General features: G+C 43.9%; 1 protein-coding gene across 1 annotated transcript in view; it reads left to right on the top strand.

Annotated features, from left to right (window-relative positions):
- The first annotated feature begins 3624 nt into the window (after nucleotides 1–3624).
- The window catches only part of LOC132388477 (NACHT, LRR and PYD domains-containing protein 3-like), a 45611-nt gene continuing 40020 nt past the window's right edge, over nucleotides 3625–9215 (top strand). The window contains exons 1-2 of the mRNA XM_059960816.1: nucleotides 3625–3748; nucleotides 8597–8764. The gene's annotated coding sequence lies outside the window, so the exon portion shown is untranslated. The remainder of the gene's footprint in view (nucleotides 3749–8596; nucleotides 8765–9215) is intronic.

Here is a 9215-nt window from a genome sequence, read left to right as displayed (position 1 = left end):
ATGACCAATAAACTTAATTCTTTTCTGCGCTCAGCTGTCCAAAATATTCACTGACTTTTAGAGGACGGGATATCTATGGTCCACATGTTAAGGTTGTTGAGTTTACCAGGAGACAAAGACTGCAGGGACGGGAGGTTTTCTGTTGACTAATACACTGTGTGTGGACCCCGCTGCCAATTCTGGTGTTGTGACCCGAATCGAGACAAACACCACGCTGCCCACTCCACCAACAACACGGCACAACCGGACACATAACCGGGGACTTTACATCCCACAAAACTGGATTCAGTGATGAAATCCGTGATTAATGTCGTTGTCCCACTGAAATCATAAGAATCGTCCATTCAGGTGTTTTTAAATACGAGCTCTCAAGTGGCGTCACCCACACACTGCCGTCAACAGGGATTCTGGAGCTGAGCTGTCCCATTGGTGCGAAGTGATATCAATCACTGGTTACACCCAATAGCGGATGGAGAGCATCCAAGAGTGCGGTAACCCCGCTCCCTCAGCGAGCACCCCGTCAAAGCGGAGCCAACCCCAAAGCAAATGTCCCTCTTTTTGATGTATTTCCATTTCCCTCCGAGGGAATTTTCGGCTCTTGTGAAGTCTCTCCTGTGGCCGGAGTCTGATGTATCGCTGAGAGTTTGGAGGAAACCGCTCGGCCCATCAGCTTGAATCAGCTCCCGGGGGAGTTAGGGATCCCGGCAGAAGACGGAGGGGAGGGGGATTTTATTGAAAGGATACCGGTGGTGTGAGAAGGAGCAAAGACGATATCTGTCCCTGTGGGGATAGGAGGGGTTCAGCTTGGAAATGTCTGAAACCATGGTGGTGGTGAGCTGGTGGACAAACACCGAAAGACTGTTGACCTCCAGGACGGGCCAATGGTCTGGGAAAAGTGGGGATAGGAGTGGTGTTGTGGGGCAATGATGGACTGGCCCGGGATCTTATTGAATGACAGTACAGGCTGGAAAGGCCGAGTGGCCTGCTCCGGTTAGTCTGTTGTCTCTGTTTTTAAGGAGATGGAATAACCAAATCCTTCCTGGGTCTCTGAGATGTTTTAGTGTGTGTTGTAATGACCGGTGGTTGGAGCCCAGTTTTTTACAAACTCTATCAGCAATCTGACCGAGGGACCAAATCCAACATTTCTAAGTCTGTTGTAGACATGTAAGTATAGTTATATACTGATAATGACACAAATGTATATTAAGATATTGTTAAGGACCTAAAACTTATATCTCTGCATTGTTGATGGGATTTCTGTCTGTTATTGATACATAGTATTATATTATATATTATTGATGCATAATATATATTATATCATTTCATTGAACCTGTATTTAATGACATAAAACACATTTCGATATTGTTAATGGCACACTTGTTTAATTTATGTTCCGTGTTTTATCTGAATGTACTTGCCTGCGATGCTGTTGCAGTTCAGTGTTTCTCTGGACCTGGGCCTTCCCGTAGTTGTGCACTTCGTAATGAATTCAACAGGACCCCACAAAACTCAGTGAGATTTGATTATCATCTTGTCATCTCAGTGGGTCAAATGTAGAGACAGAACACTGTTAAGTACAAGAACCTGACCATTGTTGATAAGCAGAAGTATCTTGCAGTCCAAGATCACCGCTCCCTGAAAGAGATGACTCAGATCGACAGAGTGGTTAAGAATGCAAATAGTATGCTTACCTTTATAATCGAGGCGTTGATTTCAAATGTCAGGAAGTTATGTTAAAGCACGAGTTAGACCACATCTGGAGTATTTCATACAGTTCTAGTAACCTCATTCTCGGAAGGATGTCGTGGTTTTGGAGCGATTGCAGACGAGCTTTACCAGGAAATTTCCTGGATTACAAGGCATGCATAATTTCAAAGGGCATATGCCAAAGTGTACATTGGTTCGTTCTAGCGTTTTCACTTTAGGATCATTTATATCATTTATACTGTTAATTCAGTAACTATTTCTGTAGGACCATCAGTGATTGTCCTTGATGTCTTCTTCAATCAAGTTCTATCTGCTCATTCCGTGCTGTATTGTTCATATTGTACCTGTATCTTATCAATAATTATACATCAGCAATCTTTCTCCTACTCTCACCTCATTGTGAAGTATTCTGCCTCACTGAGTTATTACCGCACTCCGTGTTTGTTACCTTGAACTAGAAGAGGATTTATTGAACGCCGCATGAGGTAGGGTAAAGGCAGCCATTTCAAATTTTAGTTTCAACGGTATGAAATGGCAGCTGTGTTAATTTTATATAAAGGCACTTTACAGGACAATATCAGGGTAGCAGTCTGTCACCTGAAGTTTAATTGAAGTTGGATAACGCAACAAGACAATGGTCCGAAAGACAGGAGAAAATAAATAAGACAATAATTTCAAAAGAAAATTTCGCGTTTTGGAATGGCCGAGCCAAAGCCCTAACGTTAATCCCATAGGAATGTTGTGGAATGGCCTGAAGCAACAGTTCAGGCAAGGAATCCCACCAACATCCCAGAGTTGAAGCGCGTTGACTGTGTGTACTGAATGAAGAGAAAACTAATGATGATCCCTTTTCCATTCTGGTTCCACCTGCTCATTCCCCGCACATCTTGTTTAAGCACTGTCCAGCCTGTAACCCACCATCCCAATGACATGCATCAACCATCTTGTTGAACCTCTGTCCAGTCTGTGTCCACCATCTCAATGATATGTATCAACCATTTTGTTCAACCTCTGTCCAGTCTGTATGCCCTCACTTCAATGAAATATATATCAAACTTCTTGTCAATTTCTGATCATTCTTTATCGCATCAATAATTACAATTTTAGGTTCAACGTTACAAAATGGCGAAGTGTTAATCTTGACAGCTTTTAAAGTGAGTCTGTTATAGCATTTTTTGTCATTTTTGGAGAGCCACTTTCTCCGTTACCAGGGTAACAGCCCATATGACTTGCAGGGAGTGGTGCACATTTTTATCTCTCTCTGGTCACGGTCCCTCAGTGAGAGACATGGGCCTCGGGAGCAGATGTAACAGACAGATAGTGGGGTGGGGAGGATTTTGTGAGCAGTGAATGTAACGACTGTATTAACTCTGTGTTGTAATGAAGACGAAACTAATGAATGTGGGCATTACATTTCTGCAACTTTGTTCAGGCCGTCACAAACATCCTGTAACCAGTCAATAATTGTGCATAATTTAAAGTAACCAGAGAAAATGCTGGAAACGTTCAGCAAATCAGGCAGCAACTTGGACAGTCCCAGTCCTGATACCGGGTCTTCCACAGTTTCTCTTTCCACAAATCTAATCTGAGGAAACAAATTTCCAGCACTATTATTTCAATTTTATATTAAAAACATTTTATTCCTGTTAGCCTACAGGAAACGTGATGACCAGTTGTGTTGGGCAAGACCTGATTTATCAAAAAGACCATGATAAATTGAATTCGGTTTAGTTGCAGGAGACAATGTGAAACGTATCCCCAGTATCTCGTGACTCACGCCCAGGTTTTCCAGCCTGATCATTGGTCCAGTCAGATGACCATCAGGTTCCCATTCTGCCATAAGTTGACGCAGTATTAGGTTTTGAACTCTGATTGGCCGAAACACTGCATCATATTACTGGTAGCAAGGAGTCCTGGGAGAGTTGCTGTTTGAGCTGTAATCCTTGAAACTATTACTGTCGCTTCATTGTGAAGTTTTTTGCCTCAATATCAGTGTTTGTTACCTAAGAATGGCAGAGGATTTATTGAATGCAGCCTGAGGTAAGGTAAAGGCAAATATTACAATTTTAGTTTCAACGTTATAAAATAACTATGCGTTAATTTTATATCAAGACACTTTACAAGAGAATGTCAGGGTAGCACTCTGTCAACTGGTTTAATTGAATTTGGATAACCCAACAAGTCAATGATCCAAAAGACAACAGTAAATCAATAAGAAAATAATTTCAAAAGAAAATTAGAATGGCCGAGTCAAAGTCCTAACGCTAATCCCATTGGAATATTGTGGGATGGCCTGAAGCAGCAGTTCCGTCGAGGAATCTCACCAACATCCCAGAGTTGAAGCAGTTTTGTAAGTCGGAATGACATAAAATTCTTCCAAGCCGATGTGCAGGAAGATCAACAGTTACCGGAAGCATATGGTTGAAGTTATTGCTGTACGGGGGATTGGGTGCGCGGCGGAGGGGCGGGGGGTCACATCAATTAATGAAAGCCAAGGTTCGCAGACTTATTTTGAATAAGTACATGCAATATTGAATGATGTTAATATTGTCATAACGAGACTCACAGCGTTTGAAATTGACTCTGTTTACATTTTCGGTCATTTTTGGAGAGCCGCTTTCTGCATTGCCAGGATAACAGCCCATGTGACCGGTACGGAGTGGTAAACATTTTTATCGCGCTCTCGTCACCGTTGCTCAGTGAGAGTTAGTGGCGTCAGGAGCAGATGTAACAGACTGATAAAGGGGTGGTGGTGATGCTGTGAGCATTGACTGTGTGTACTGAATTATTCCTGTGTTGGAATGAAGAGAAAACTAATGATGATCCCCTTTTCCATCCAGTTCCATCTGCTCATTCCCCGCGCATCTTGTTTAACCTCTCTCCGGGCTGTAACCCACCACCTCAATGATATATATCAATCATCTTGTTCAATCTCTGTCCAGTCTGTTTCCCACCAACTCAATGATATATAACAACCATCTTATTCATCTACTGTCCATTCTGTATTCCACCACCTCAGTGATATATATCAACCATCTTGTTCAGCCCCTGTCCATTCTGTATCCCACCACCTCAATGATATATAACAACCATCTTGTTCAACCTCTGTCCAGTCTGTATCCCACCACCTCAGTGATATATATCAACCATCTTGTTCAGCCCCTGTCCGTTCTGTAGCCCACCACCTCAATGACAATCTGTATCGCATCAATAATTACAATTTTATTTTCAACGTTACAAAATGGCGAAGCGTTAATCTTGACAACATTTAAAGTGAGTCTGTTATTTCTTTATTTTTTGTCACTTTTGGAGAGCCATTTTCTCTGTTGCCAGGGTAACCGCCCATGTGACTTGCAGGGAGTGGTACTCATTTTTATCGCTCTCTGGTCACGGTCACTCAGTGAGAGACAGCGGCCTCCGGACCGGATGTGACAGACTGATAGTGGGGTGGGGAGGATTTTGTGAGCAGTGAATGTAACGACTGTATTAGCTCTGTGTTGGAATGAAGGCGAAACTAATGAATGTGGGCATTACATTTGTGCAACTTTGTTCAGGCCGTCACAAACATCTTGTAATCAGTCAATAGTTGTGCATCATTTAAAGTAAAAAGAGAAAATGCTGAGACCGTTCAGCAGATCGGGCAGTAACTTGGACAGTCCCAATTCAGATACTGGCTCTTCCACAGTTTTTCTTTCCACACATCCTATCTGATGAAACAAGTTTCCAGCACTATTATTTCAATTTTGTATCAAAATCATTTCAATCCTGTTAGCCTACAGAAAATATGATGGCCAATTGTGCCGGACAACTCCTCACTTAACAATAAGATAACGATAAATTGTGTTCAGTTTAGCTGCAGGAGACAATGTGAAACGTATCGCTTGTATCTGGTGACTCACGCCCAGGCTTTCCAGCCCGATCATTGGTCCAGTCAGATGATCGTCAGGTTCCCGTTCTGCCATAGGTTGATGGAGTGTTAGTTTCTGAACTCTGATCGACCGAAATACCGGTAACAAGGAGTCCTAGAGTTGAGGTTTGGGCTGTAATTCTTAGTACTTGTACAGATGGGACACGATGTTCCTCCTTCCAAATGAATCAGCAGTCTCGGGCATTTGGACATTGGTTGTGGGTATATCCCTGAATACACCACGTTCTGTGAGATGTGTGGACGATGTGCGAGGCTTCTGGCGTCGGTAAGTGACAGGATCATCTGTGTGACACTATGAGGTTGGGTCATGGGATATCCTAGTTTCAGATCAAGTAAAATGGACCCGGGGGGTCAACTTGCCCAGGTTTATAAGGTGTTGAGCGAGTATTTCTGGTCTGTAAAATAATTGTTCAAACCGTGTTTGTAAATTCCCCCTCACTGTCACACGTCTGCCAGGCAGTGGAAATCTAACAGAAACTAAAGATGCTGGAGATCTGCAGTAAAAACTGAAAATGTTTGAAGTAATTGTGACGAAAGGTGTAAACCTGAATCGTCAAATTTGTTCCTTTCCCCACAGCTGTTCCTTACCTGCTGAGTGTTCCTGGTAATTCCAGTTTCCTTTTATTACATTCACCCTGGACTGGTTTATATTTCCTGAAATTAACCTGATTTAACCTGGGAATGGAAATGGCACTAAATTGTTCTGGTATCCATTTGCCTGTTGTTCCTGGGAATCTGTTCAGTGTATTTGTTAATAACAAGGTTCACATGAATAATCTCAGAAATGATCGGCTTTATGAATGAGGAGCATTTGATGGTTCTGGACCTGTGCTCGATGGAGTTCAGAGGGACGGTGAGGGTGGTGGAGGGATGTATGGTTAATAAACCTACCGAATGCTGAAAAGCCTGGATACAGTGGACATGGAGAGGATGTTTCCATTAGACAGAGAGTCTGTGATCTGACAGCACAGTCTCAGAATAAAGAAGCCTACCTTTAAAATTGTGTTGACAGAAAGGCAGACAGACAGACAGACAGACTTTACTGATCCCAAGGGAAATTAAGTTTCGTTCCAGTTGCACCAACCAAGAATAGAGTAGAAATATAGCAAAATAAAACCAGGAATAATTAAGTAATGATAAATAAATTATGCCAGTGGAAATAAGTCCAGGACCAGCCTGTTGGCTTAGAGTGTCTGACACTCCAATGGAGGAGTTGTAAAGTATGATGGCCACAGGCAGAATTGACTTCCTGTGACGCTCAGTGTTACATCTCGGTGGGATGAGTCTCTGGCTGAATGTACTCCTGTGCCGAACCAGTACATTATGGAGTGTTTGGAAGTCATTGTCCAAGATGGCATACAACTTGGACAGCATCCTCTTTTCAGACACCACTGTCAGAGAGTCCGGTTCCACCCCCCACAACATCACTGGCCTTACGAATGAGTTTGTTGATTCTGTTGCTGTCTGCTACCCTCAGCCCGCGGCCCCTGCACACAACAGCAAACATGATAACACTGGCCACCACAGCCTCGTAGAACAACCTCAGCATCGTCCAGCAGATGTTAAAGGGCCTCAGTCTCCTCAGGAAAATGAGACGGCTCTGACCTTTCTTGTAGACAGTCTCAGTGTTCTTTGACCAGTCCAGTTTATTATCAATTCGTATCCCCAGGTACTTGTAATCCTCCACCATGTCCACACTGACCCTTTGCATGGAAAGGGTTCACTGGTGCCTTGACGCTCCAGAGGTCCACCACCTGCTGTTTAGTTTTTTTTTCCACAGTAAGCTGCAGATGATTCTGTACGCACCAGGTGAGAAAGTTTCCCACCGTAGCCTTGAGCTCAGCCTCACCTCCCTTGCTGATGCATCCAACTATGGCAGAGTCATCAGAAAACTTCTGAAGATGGCAAGACTCTGTGCAGCAGTTGAAGTCTGAGCTGTAGATGGTGAAGAGAAAGGGAGACAGGACAGTCCCCTGCGGAGCCCCAGTGCTGCTGACCACTCTGTCTGACACACGGTGTTGCAAGTGCACGTACTGTGGTCTGCCAGTCAGGTAATCAATAATCCATGACACCAGGGAATCATCCGCCTGCATCACTGTCAGCTTCTCACCCAGCAGAGCTGGGCGGACGGTGTTGAACGCACTGGAGAAGTCAGAAAACATGACCCTCACAGTGCTCGCCGGCTTGTCCAGGTGGGCGTAGACAAGGCTCTGCAGGTAGAAGAAGTCATTTTCAACTCCTCGTCGGGACTGCTAGGCGAACTAGAGGGGGTCTAAGTGTGGCATAACCATAGGCCGGAGCTGCTGCAGAACAAGACTGTCCAGCGTCTTCATGATGTGGGAGGTCAATGCCACCCAGTCTGTAGTCATTGGAGCCACTGAAGCGCGGCGTCGTCGGTACAGGGATGAGGCAGGACGTCTTTCACAGCCCAGGAACCCTCTGGAGACTCAGGCTCAGGTTGAAGACATGGTGAAGTACCCCACATAGCTGGGGGGAGGCACAGGCTTTGAGCACCCTGGGGCTGACACCATCCGGGCCTGCAGCCTTGCTTGAGAAAAATCTCTTCAGTTAAAGGATGGCTGCTGTGTGGAAACTGTTGCCGCAGAGGGTGGTGGAGACTGCCCTTTGAGTATATTTATGGCAGATTTTAATATGTTCACGATTGCTCAATAGCAGGGTGAAGGCAGGAATATGGTGTAAGAATAAAAATCATGTTTGAATGGTGGAGCAGACTCGATGGACAGAATCATCTAATTCTCCTCCTACATCTTGTGTCGGACCATAACTGAACGATAACTCCTTCGTATCCCGTATCAGACATTGGGAAGTGCGAGGGGAAATTTCAGATTTGTTCTTTGAGATCGTTATATTTGTCTTCAACATTTAAACTTCGATATACGGAAATAGTTTTTTTTTCTCATTTGTATTGTTAATGTGCTTTATTATCTCCCTAATTAAAGTTAGACCTGCGGTGAGAGATTTATTGGAAGAAAAACCCCAACTGGAAGGAAACCGAGACTGAAAACGAGGGAACAGCAACAAATGAACCAGCCCGAAGACTGAGAGCATCAACTGGACAGAACCCTCCTGACTCAGAGTTTCCATTGATTCGTTCAGCAGAAAGTCTGGTGAGTCTCCTTTAGTCAAACACTGGTCATTTAGACATTACATATCTATACAAAGGAAGGTAGGAAACAATTGGAATGAGACTGAATGTGCCAGTTATTCCTCTGCCAGACCCAGTTGCAATCACTCCAAGTTTGGTAATGTGTTGTCCGCAGCCCAGCTCTTTAAAGCCACTCACATTCCCTCAGTGTTTGCTCCTTTCAAACTTTTGCGTGTTTTGAAGCAGTTTTTGGTCAGTTCTGAGTGGGGAGAGGGAATGTCTGCGGTTTGTTTATACTTACTGTCTTTCAGAAATGTAATTGTTTGAACTTAATTTGTGCCGACTCACTAACCATATCCTGTACCTTCTGAACCAAATTATCGATTTACACGACAGGTAGGAATAGGTGTCACCCCGGGAACATCACTAAGCGCGTAACTCAAGTCCAAGAAACAGCTTCTCACCGTCAGCTT

Source organism: Hypanus sabinus, unplaced genomic scaffold, assembly GCF_030144855.1.
Source record: "Hypanus sabinus isolate sHypSab1 unplaced genomic scaffold, sHypSab1.hap1 scaffold_333, whole genome shotgun sequence".
NCBI lineage: Eukaryota > Metazoa > Chordata > Chondrichthyes > Myliobatiformes > Dasyatidae > Hypanus > Hypanus sabinus.
Note: the sequence above shows the minus strand (reverse complement) of the source record. Positions and strands in the feature narration are given on the sequence as shown.